Raw genomic sequence first — 12,763 nt, forward strand, 5'->3', positions numbered from 1 at the left:
CGGGCATCAAAGCAATAGATTAGCCAACCACGAAGACTAAAATGCAATGAAAATAACTCCTAATACAATCAATGAAATCATGGAAACAAAGCATTAAAAGGAAACACAAACCAAACAAATGCTCCTTCCATGTTATTCCATTGTCCTTCTTTCTCCTTCAAATGGGACTTTGTAGATCTTACTTACAAAGAAAGTGCAAATGAAAAGCAAGATCGCAAAGGAAATTTGCAGCATAAGTATACTAGAAGCGTGGTTGTCGAAAATGAGCAATGAGAGCTCAATTTATAGAAAAATTGAGGATTAATTGAATGACTAAGATTGATTTAAGACTGAAAATAATCAACAAACAAGATTGGGTGCATAACAGAGCTGCCATTCGGGAAAGGATGAAGATAGAAGAAAGCAAATGAGAAGATATTATGAAAATAAATAATAAAATCTTTAATTATCTTCTCATAAATACCAAATTATCAGGTTGAAGAGATAAGGGAGATAAAATTTAGAAAGTAGAAATGTATATATTTCACCCACACATGACAATTAAATAAATTAAAAATTTATTTAACTAGAAAAATTGGAGAAAAAGGCATTAAAAAAATTAAATAATTATTTAATCATGGAAGAATAATTAGCTTAGAAGAAAGAGATTAAATAACTAAGAGAATTATGTAATTCTGCTTCATGATGTAATTCGAAATAGATACCCATTTTAAAATGTGATATAATTGACAAGATTTGAAAATTTTAGGAGGATGGGGAGGAGCAAGTGTTACCCAAATTTTGAATTGGGTAATGGGTGGGAAAAATTTATGGATTGCAGTCGAGGTACAAGAAGGACAGGTTTGCAGCACGGTCAGAAGTACAAAAAGAATCATGAGCAAGTACATGATTTGACGGATAAGAGAAGACATCAGAGACTTGATCCTAGGGTTGTGTTTGACATATGTGATGGATATCCTCAGTCGGTAAATAAGGCTCATTTTAAAATTCATGATGACAGATTGTGGCAAAATCAAGGCTCCAGTGACCATGGCACGATTAGGACTGAATCTTATAAGTGCGTAGACACTTTCTGGTGTATCCCATCTTTTGTTTCGTGGCCAAATAATATTTTTGTCAATAACCCTAAATTTCTTTCCAGTCCTAACAACATTTTGATCCAAAAGGGGTCTTCAGTGGGAGTAAATTTAAAGGCAATACGAAATAATAGTGCTTCCTTCATACCAAAGAAATCTAGCAAATGTTGGAGAAAGAAGGTGCCGCATACTGAAAATGACAAGCCCTCGTATCATCCCATAGAGAGAGATGTTGTTGATAGATCCATTAAAAATGAATATAAGATTGCCTTGTCAGACATTTTACTCTCTTCTCAGATCAAATTTTTAAGGGAGACGACACTCATAGGTAAATTTTGGGACCAAACTCTTCATCTTTCTGATATTATGCAATGGGCAAAGAAAATGTGGATAGGAGTTAAGACTATTTCTTCCATAGATTCATAATCAAAATTCTTTATTGTTTTATTTGATTCTAAAGATAACAGAGATGCAGTCCATCAACATAAGGGTTGGTTTTGTAAGGGATCGGGGCTTTTTACTTTGCCTTGGGTTCCAAATTTTAAACCTGATTCAAACTTGTGTCAATTCATGCCATTCTGGATATCATTCCCAACCTTACCTTTAGAATACAGAGATCCTAATATTATTGAAATTTTGGCAAATAAGCTTGGTATTTTTATAAAACATGATCTGATTCCATTTGAGTTTATCCATTTATCAGTCAGAGTGTGCCTTCTTTTTAATCTCTCAAATTCATTCCCTTCCTCAATTTCTATTCAATCTTAGTGGGGTATTTGGGATTAGAAAATAGAAATCCAAAATGCTACTTATGTAGATCAACATCAAAAAAAATTGGGTCATTATAATACTCAATGCAAGGGCACTGATCAGAAAATGATTTCTGTGTGTAAAGATCACACTTCGTATCCCTTTCAGTGCTCTTTAAATTTGAAAGAGAACAGAGGTCAGTACGAGGTCGAGGAATTGGGCAGTGAGCCTTAATTCCCGCCACTTAAGTTACAGGATCAGTTGATTTCAAATGTTCCTTTTGAGTCACTTTTTAAGGCTTTCCATCCAAACTATTCATATGTGTCTCCTACTTAGAAGGGCCTAAATGAATTCAATTTTAAGTTGGTTTGTACTGCCTTTTTTGATGCACTTGTTAAGGCTTTTCTTCCATCTATTCAAAGGAAGCATAAGTTATAAGGTTTTGATAGGAGCAGGAACTTTGGGAACTATTTCTACTCTATTTTTTCTCTAGATGCACCATTTCGGTTGCATAAATTATTGGGTCCTAGTCAAAATATGTTCAATATTTCACATGAAGGACTTAGATCTCACTTTAAATTGGAAAAAACTGTCCAAAATTTGATTTTCCAAAGATGCTCAATTGATGTTTTTTACAAAGAGATAATCTCTCCTCCCTTGCATCTTTTTAAATGTAAAAAGAAGTTAGAAGAAGAGCTTCAAAGAATGGCGGATGAGATGATTTTGAATGTGGCTTCCCAACATTTTGATGAAATTGCTCAAGAGGAAATGTTTGGGAATTATGCTAATTATGTGCACCCACTAGGTCATGTTGGTAAGGTTGGATCTACCCTGAGTGGTAAAGTTGATATTCTATCCCAATTAACTAAGTTTGATGGACCTAAGATATTTTCATAGTTTCAATTTGTAGATTGGATTGTTGGAAATCAAAAGATAGCAACTCAAATTCATGATATTACAATTGATCAAGATTTGCCAATGGATTATGCCACTTTGGAAAATTTTCATTATGCTGGTTCATTTGACTCTAGTCTAGGTGACATTGAGATCATTCACCAACTATCACCTATAGAGTTTCCAAGAAATATATCAAAAATAGATCGAAAAGCGGTTCTAATAGAGGAAGAAAATGTAGCTTTTGCCCCTTGCAATTCATCCTTCGAAGAGGATCAATTTAAGGGAATCTTTGATTTTTCTCAAACCTTATCCATCTCCCAAATGCCTACTTCAAATAAATTAGATTTGAGAACTCCTAAAAAAAGAGGGAGAAAGTCAAAATTTGTTAAAGCAAAAGAGGAAATTGAGGCTGGTGTCCAAACTACCATTGACCATAAATTCTCAGCTACAAAGACAATTACGGGGAGGATTCAATGTAGTTCTCCTCAACAGGTATGAAAGTTTTGTCTTGGAATGTCAAGGGCATAAATGCCTTTGACAAAAGGAAGAGAATCAAGCAACAACTTGACTCTTCTCAGGAAGACATAGTTTTGCTTCAAGAAACCAAAATGTCAGATGAGGTTTTTTAGAAATCGGTAGCTAAATGGTCAAATTGGAAATCAGCTCACAACCAGAGTATAGGAGCTTTAGGAGGTCTCGTTGTGCTTTGGAATCCAAAATTGGTAGTTGCATAGCTTAAGAAGCAAGGAACTAGTTGGCTGACTCTTCTCAGGAAGATGTAGTTTTTCTTCAAGAAACCAAAATGTCAGATGAGGTTTTTCAGAAATTGGTAGCTAAATGGTCAAATTGGAAATTGGCTCATAGCCAGAGTATAGAAGCTTTAGGAGGTCTACTTGTGCTTTGGAATCCAAAATCGATAGTTGCATAGCTTAGGAAGCAAGGAACTAGTTGGCAGCTTATTAGTATAAAGTACTTTGACATGTGCTTTAATTTGATAAATGCTTATGGCCCAACATCTACCCAGGATAAAAAGAATTTATGGTCCTTTCTCACTTTGATCATTCAACAAGTTGCAGGGAAGAATGTAATTTTGGGGGGGGATTTTAATGCAATTACTTGATTAGAGGAGAAGAAAGGTGGTATTTGCCCCCCTATTAGGACTATTGAAGATTTAAAAGAATTTATAAGTGATAATGACTTGTTTGATATTCTTCCGCAAAATGGTCTTTTTACATGGACTAATAGGAGGCCTGGCTTCTTTCAAATTGTGGAGAGATTAGATAGATTCCTCTTTTCACATGAGTGGAGGGCTCATCACTATTCACTACAATCTCAAATTTTAGCCTTATCAGGCTTAAACCATTTCCCTATCCTATTGAACATTGATAAAGCAGTAGCTTTGCCAAAACATAACCATAGATCTTCTTTCAAGTTTGAAAGGATGTGGTTCTGGTACCCCCACTTTCACTCCTTGCTTAGACAATGGTGGGTAAGTTCTCCTTAGGTGTTGGGCACCAAAAATTTTAAGTTTCATAAAAAATTGCAACATGTTAAAGCTCAAATTAAACTATGGAATAATGAAGTCTTCAAAAACCTATTTGCTCAAAAAGAATGTTGAAAATCAGTTGCAACAGATCAATGAGCAGATCATCTCTAAAGGGCTAGATTCAAATTTGTTCGTTAAGCAAAAGCAATTTCAGGAGGAATGGGAACAAATTTGTAAAAGAGAGGAGGAATACTGGAGATAGAAATCTCGTGAGCTATGGTTAAGAAAAGGGTATAAAAATACAAAAAAAATTAAGATGTCAACTAAACAAAAGAGAGCAGCCAATACTATTTTTTCCATTAAGGAATCTTCCTTAGGTAAAATACTTTCAGATGCACAAGAAATTCAGGATGAAGGAGTAAATTACTTTAAGAACTTATTTTCCCCTACTCCTTCAATCCTTTTACTAGATGTTCAAGAACATGAGATAATGGATGTTATCCCCCATATTGTTGTTCCCCTTGATAATCAACAATTATTGGCTCCTTTCAAAATTGAAGAGATTCATAAAGTAGTATTTTCTTTCCCTACGGATAAGGCTTCGGGTCTAGATGGGTTTACTACTCTTTTTTCCAAAAATGTTGGGATGCTTTGGGCTCTAAATTGTTGGCAGTACTGGAGGAATCGAGAAAGAGTTCATCCATTCTTCAAAATTTTAATGTCACTAACATTGCTATTATTCCCAAAATTAAAGAGCCTAAAACTTTTGCAGATTTTAGGCCCATTTTGTTATGCAATATAATATATAAGATTCTTACCAAAGCCACTTATTTGAGACTGCAAAACTTGATCATTAAAAGCATATCTTTTGAATAGGGTGGTTTTGTGCCAAGGAGAGAGACTATGGAAGGTGTTGTTAGTATTTACCGATGACTGAGAGGGGGGGTGAATAAGTCAAAATAGTTTATACACAATTCAAACATTCAAACTGACCAACCTGCAACTATCCTTCCGAATCTACTTAAACATTGCATAAATCATGAAAGTGGAGAACATCAAATAAAAGAGATTTGCATGCACAAATAAGAATCACATAACACTAGAAATTATACATGGAAACCCTCGGTTAGAGGGAGAAAACCATGATGGGAATAACCCACAATCTCTTTTACTGCAGTGAAAAAGAGTGCCTTGTTAAGAGATTACAGCCAGTTCTTTCTGAGAACATCACCCTATTAGAAGTAACTGATATCCGGTTAAGAATGCCTTAGAACCTATTAAAGCTCACCTTGCTAGAGGATTTTACAACTTCATATCTGAAGTGACTCAATTAAGAGATTTTACATAAAGAATTGGTTAAGGTTCAACCTGTTAAGGGATTTACAGTGCTGCAATTGTTAGAAGGCAGCAAAGATGATTGATCTGTCTGATGACACTACCTCTATCTCATAGATCCACTTTGCATGCTCTGTTCTTCTAATCGGTGTCGACTTCATCGATTCATACCTCTCTCTACTGCACTCTATTATGCTCCCCCTATTTACATTCACACAGATCTTTTTCACATTGACAACAACATAATCAAAATGAATTATGTGAATATATTAGCCTTTAGTTTTGGTGCCAACTTTCCCTCCAAAAATCTAATTCAAAATTATGTTACCGTGCCTTAAATTACTCTCCAAAAATCATTCCAGGAATATCGGTAAAGATAGTTGTTCATGTTGATAAGCCCATCGGTTGAAAAGAGAAGACTATCGATTCAACTGGATGTTATCTAGGTCTGTTAGTTGAGACTCTTGTATTGTCAGTTGTCGCTTATGTACCGGTCAAATTCTGCTTAACCAGTTACCTCTTGTATATTGGTCTACTCACTTCTTAGTTGGTTACCTCTTATATACTGGTCTACTTACTTCTTAGTCGGTTAACCTCTGTATACTGGTCTAGTCACTACTTAGCCGGTTAACCCCTATATACTGGTCTACTCACTGTCGATAGGAATAAGGACTCTTGTTCTTCATCGGTTACCCTTTACTCTATTATCGATGGATTGTGAAGACTTAGAAGATGATGTTGCCAATAATGACAACCATTTCACCGGTCATACAAAATGCATCATAATGCCAACAGGTGCATTAGTGGCTCATGAAGTGTTGCATTCTATCCATTACAACAATCCTTCTTATTTTGTAGTGAAATTGGATATGATGAAAGCTAACGAAAAACTTAATTGGTCTTTTCTATTTAAAGTCTTGTGCAAATTTGGATTTGTTGAGAAATGGTGTAAATGGATTAGGGCATGTGTCTTAGGAGCTTACTTTTCAGTGTTAATTAATGGTGCTCCTATTGGCTTTTTTGCTGCCTCACAAGGTGTGAGACAAGGAGATCCTTTATCCTTGTCTTTATTTATAATCATGATGGAAGCTTTCAACAAAATTATTAAGTCTAAATATGATCAAGGGCTTTGGAGGGGAGCTCATATTGAAGGAACATCTGTCTCAGTCACACACTCTTTATTTGCTGATGACACACTTTTATTTGGAAAGTCAAATGTTCAAGAGGCAAAACAGATTAAACAAACTTTGGATCTTTACATGGCCATCTCGGGACAAATAATTAATGCTCAGAAATCAAAGATCTATGTTTTTAACACAAATGATGTTGTCACAAGGAAAATTGTTGACACTTTGGGTTTCTGACAAGAATGCCTTCCTTCCACATACTTAGGCATTCTTTTTTTTGTGGGTGCTAATAAGTCAGCTTATTGGAAAGCTATTATTGATAGAATTAAGAATGCCATCTCCACATGGAAGACCCGTTGGTTGCCTTTGTCAAGTAGATTACTCCTAATAAAAACACTCTTGTCTGCTATTCCTAATTACTACATATCATTTTTTAAAGCCCCTGCTGGATTCATTCAACAGATTGAGAAACTTATCAGAGGTTTCCTATGGAGGGACAATTTATCAGAAGAAAAAAAGATCCTGCTTATCTCAATTCAGGAAATGGCACATAACATGGGGGGAGGGGGAGTAGGTCTACATGACTTAACTAAAATAAACATTGCCTTTGGGGGTAAAATTGTGTCGAAAATGGTTTCCAAACCAGACACTAAGTGGTGCAAGATCATGCAGGAAAAGTACTTGGATTCTCTAAATCCTTCTCGTGTCATAACTATTCTTGACCCTCCAAAGGGATCAGTTGTTTGGAACTTCATGATGTCTTGTAGACAGGTTATTACAAGATATGTATCTTGGGAGGTTCACAATGGCGAGAGCATTCAATTTTGGGAGGACTCATGGAATGGTCTACCTCCTTTAAAGCTCTCAGAGCTTCTACTAGATGCTATTCCAATTTTAAAAAATTGTTGGAGCTCATTCTTGATAGATTATGTTATTGGAGTGGAACTTTTTCCAAGGAAAGTCATTTGGAAAGATCCTTTGGATTTACCTATTAAAGATGATCAAAGGATTTGCTTTCAAGAGCTTTTTACAAAAAGAAGAGTGTACATTTCAAATCAAGAAGATAAGTTGATCTAGGCTCCAGCGCATGATGGTAAATACTCAATTAAAGATGGTTATGTGGTTGCTCGACGTATGGAAAACCAACAAGTTAATAGTAGAGCCTTTTCATTTTGTTGGAATAGTGTGGTTCTTCCTAAAGCAGACTACTTTGCTTGGTTAGCTTCGAGAAAAAGGATCTTAACAAGTGATAAATTGGAAAGATTGCATATTGCTAACTCATTTTGTTGTGTATTATGCAAAGCTGAAACTGAAATTGTTGATCACTTACTCCTAAGGTGTCCCTTTGCTCATCAATGTTGGACTCATGTTTTGGAAAAGTTAAATCTTTCTATGTTTTGCCCTATACTTTATGGGAGATATTCCAATCCTGACCATCTCTATTCACTAATTCTTTATTTGCAAGTATCCTGGCAACAGGCATATGGTCAATCTGGTGGGAAAGGAATAGAAGAATTTTTAGACAAGTAGATTCTCCAATACAATTGATTCTAGAGGGAATTGAGAAATATACTTTAGAACAGGTTAATGCTTACATCAAGAACACAAATAGCAACTTTAATTTTTCCTCTTGGGATGGTCGCATTATCAAGGTTTGGAAAGGTTTAACTATCCCTTCTTTATGTGCTACATTTGGTCATGGAAATCATTCAATCAACAAAGAACTAGTTAAATGTCAACCTCCTCCACTTGGCTTTGTCAAATTAAATTTTGATGGTTCCTCTAGAGGACGGTGACTCGGGGATTGGAGTTTGTATTAGAGATCATTTAGGTCTTCTCCTAGCAGTTAAATCTTCTCCAATTCCTCCCAGATAAATAATTTGGCTAAAGCTCTTGCCCTATTATCTGGATTGACATTGGCAAAAAAATTAAGGTTCTCTAAGATCCCTATAGAAGGAGATTCTTCTATCATAGTTAAAGCTTGCATTTCTAGATGTTCATTTAATTGGAAATTTTCTTACATTTTAAATCAAGCCTGGTTGTTGCTAGACTTGTTTGATGAATGTTGCATCTCTCATGTATTCAGGGAAGGTAATAGAGCAGCAGATGCTCTAGCTAATCTGGGCTATGACAAGCTGGAAGAGGATTCTTCACTTTCAAATTTTAATATAGAAAATTTTCCTCAACTAGCAAACATTATCAATTCTGAAAAAACAAATTTTTAATTGGATGTCAGATTCTTCATTCTCATTATCCTATATCTCTTCATGATGGAGTAGCTTCTTGTTTTATTTCAAGAGATTAGATAATGATTAATTTCAATCTGCAACCTATTGATTTGATGGTTTGCATTGCACCTTACGAGCTAACAGATACATTTCATACTCGCTTTTATTATCTCAGGCTGATTGATCTATTATTCCTCCATCCTTGCTGGTAGTACGATGGTGGCCTAGCCTATGAGTATCATGAGATTGACGTTATTTCCTCATTTGATCTCACACATGCAACATTACTAGCCAGTTCGTATTATAATTACATGATTCAGTTCACACATGCAATTCAGACCGATTAATTATTTGACATCATATGGAAAGAATTGGTAATGATTTTTGATGGGGAATATTATTATTTTTTATCTCTTCCTTCATACGCATAAAGCTAGCGACAGTTTTATTACCTGAGTGTCCCTGCTTCAGTTGCATATTTCCTCTATCGCTTGCTTTGTTTTGGTGCATAATGGAATTCTCCCCTCGAAATTACAGAGTTCCCTTGAGGGTTGCTACTTGGGAGATGTCGTTCGAGGATCATATCACAAAGGAGAATTTGGGAATTTCCTTCAACATCACCTGTCAACATTGCAAACGTAGCATTCAGAGGATAATTTGTGAGGAAATCCTTTACCCGCAGGAAAAGAGGTTTGTTTTTCCCTCCCAACTGGTTTCAATTTTCCTGTCCAACATAGTTGATGTGTTACAGTCATGAGTTCCTTTAAAAAACATTGTCTACAAAACTATTAGGGAAAATATTTTGGACGATAATCAACTTCTAGAAGCTATTCGTCATTATGATCTCTGGAATGGTCAAGCTAAAGTTGGAGGTCTATTTCCTAGGCATTTCTTGTTGAATCATGAGGACTTTCCCCTAATCTTTGACAGTATCAAGTGGTCTCTGTCTATTCAAATTGTGAGACCCTTCCAATTAGCTGTACAGAATGTGGGTAGAGTTTTGAGTTCAGATTTGAAGAGTTGAATCTTTTCAAAGATACATGCTATATTAGCTATATTAGGCCATGAACATGGGCAAATGGGATCCTTTGTTCTCCTTCTACCATTGCAAGTGGGTAATGAGGCTATGATGCATGTTAACCGAGACTCTCCACCTGAGAGACTTACTCTCAACCAGGTCAATGAGCTTCACTAATCACCTATCGAAAGACTGGTAATTTATTTTACTTCTTTAAGTGTTGGAGAATGCTCCTATTCGGGCTCATAGCCAATGGAGGAGTATTTTCGGTTTCATTTCACACAGAATTTTGTGATAATATTCTATGCCCCCTTTCTCTATTCCTAGCTTTGTTCGGCAACCTCATTTTGTTAACTATGAAGGAGGTAATTCAATTGATAGCTTAGAAGATAACCATTTATTCGTTGTTGTTCTTCTTTTGATAAAGGGGAGTAATTACTGATAAAGAAGTTTTGTCTTCTAAAGGGGAGTTGATATTTGTATATACACATGATGCAAGAAACAATGATGTTTATTATGGTCTCTGAATGGCTTGCTCGGGCCGATTATCTCATGACAAGTATTGAAGTGTCATGTTTGGACTGTGTTAGTCCTTGGATATACTGATGTTTTGGTGTTTTTTTGAGTAAATTCTTTTAACACCATTCAGGTTTTTTGGGATGTAGTATATTTCTATATCTAGCTAGGTATGTAGGTTTCATCCTCAGAGGTGGACTCCTCTTATGCATTGTAATCTTGAGCAAGGAATGGAGGTTTTCTTAGTTGGTTCTTTCCTCCAGGAGCTCTTGAACCAGTTTACTATTATAATAAATATATTCGTGGTTCATCCACTTTTGCCTAAAATAAAAAATAAAAAATTAAGAGAAATATTTAATCAAAGAGGAATAGTTGGGATTAATTGATTAAGATCAAGATTAATTGATTAGAAAGAGATAATGATGAATATTAATTAAATAATGAAAATTATTTAATTAATGGTTTAGAAGAATAATTAAATAATTAAGAATTATTTAATTATTGGAAATTAGAAGAAGAATATTAGCAATAATTAAATAACTAAAATTATTTAATCAGTTTAGATGAAAAAGGTTAGTGAAAAGTGTCATCAAAGACTTAGGACAATTTGTAGTGTCTACATAACTATTTAATTATGTTCTACAATGTGTTTCTTTAGAAACCCTTTTACCCACTTATTTTCCATCATTTTCTACCCAACAATTTATAGTTGGTCACTCATGCTAGGAATAGGTTTTGCACCTGCCACATGGATTAATTACTACTGAAATAAACTAGCATACCTTCCATGTCTATTAATGAAAATATTTCTATGCAACCCTCATAGATTATATACATTCCATATGTGTTTGACATCGTCATAACCCTCTATAGACACTTAAATTTCGTTAATTAATTTTATCAAATTTAATCCCTTTTGGTTACCTATATTTTAAATAATTAATATTAATTAGTTGGTTATGGCATCCAATTTGGCTAAATTAATTTAATTAATCGAGTCATGTTTGATTAAATGATTAATATTTTAATTAAATAATTACCATGTCCTTCTACCAAATAGAATAAATAATTATCTTTTTTAGTTCATGTCACATTTTTCTTCCTATTATTTGAATTTAAATCATTCAAATAATTCATTTTGGTCACATGTCTCCCCACTCTAACCTCCCATCTAACCTAATCCACCATCCAACCCAAGGGTTCTAACCAACCCCATCCCTTCAACCAACCTTATCCAAGTCATGTGCACACTCTCTATTTTAATAAATTAGGAAAAGAAACTAATTTTGGGTGGTTGTCTCCCAGATAGACATGTGTCCATGGTTACACTTGTCATTTCTTGCATTGACACTTGCCCCTCTAAAGGATACTTGTCACTCTTTTCATTGCCACTTGTCTTCAATTGAGACACGTGGCACATCCTCAAGCCTTCTTTCTTTCCCATCAAATCCTATTTAATCCCTTCATTTTCCTTCATAATCCATCCACTTTCATGCTATTGTAATGTCATAATCCCATTTTAATTACTCACATCTACTCACCTTTGCATCCATTTTAGCTTCTAAGTTCTTGCATACTCAACCATCATGGAGCATTTTCAAGCATCTTTGGAGGTGTAGCGACGAGAACACATTCAAATAAAAGGATGATCAAATCAAGGAAATTGGGTTTGCACGTTTTATTGCTTTATATTTTGCATTATTTGATTTCCTTTTTAGCATCCTAATCATGAGTGTAGGCTTGATAATTGTGTAGTTTTTTAGGTTTTCAATCTTTTTTTTTTGCACAATTTCCTGCTCACACCCTCCAACAGAATCTCATTAATATAATTACATATATTATGGGATCTAGAATCCCACTATGGGCATATTATGCAAAGTATTCTTCTTTAAACTGGATTCAAATGCTAAAAGGACTCTAGATTTATGCCCACCAAGGCCATTTGTTAGCATATTCTTGTTATAATTCTTTTTGTCTAGGATGCAACAAACAATTGTACTCTTGCTATTTTCTATAGAATCATCTACTACAACTCGAGGCTGAGCTAGCATTTTGAAAAAACTCCATTCATAGTTTGAAAAGATTCCCAACTTTTTTATTTGCTCTGGCCTCATTTTATCAAGTCTGCCAGCTTTCATTATTTAAGTGTAAAGTTAGCATGGAGAGAACGACATATCAAAGTGGCATGATTTAGCAAGCTTGTGATCATTTTTCTTTGCAAAGTTACATGAAAGTGTCATCTAGTGATCCCCCATGTCAATAATATGTAGCATTCACAACCTTTAATTTTTGAAGGTGCTTACTAAGAGGTGCCAAATGTTCGCAAGATG

This window comes from Cryptomeria japonica, chromosome 11 (assembly GCF_030272615.1).
Source record: "Cryptomeria japonica chromosome 11, Sugi_1.0, whole genome shotgun sequence".
NCBI classification, from domain to species: domain Eukaryota; kingdom Viridiplantae; phylum Streptophyta; class Pinopsida; order Cupressales; family Cupressaceae; genus Cryptomeria; species Cryptomeria japonica.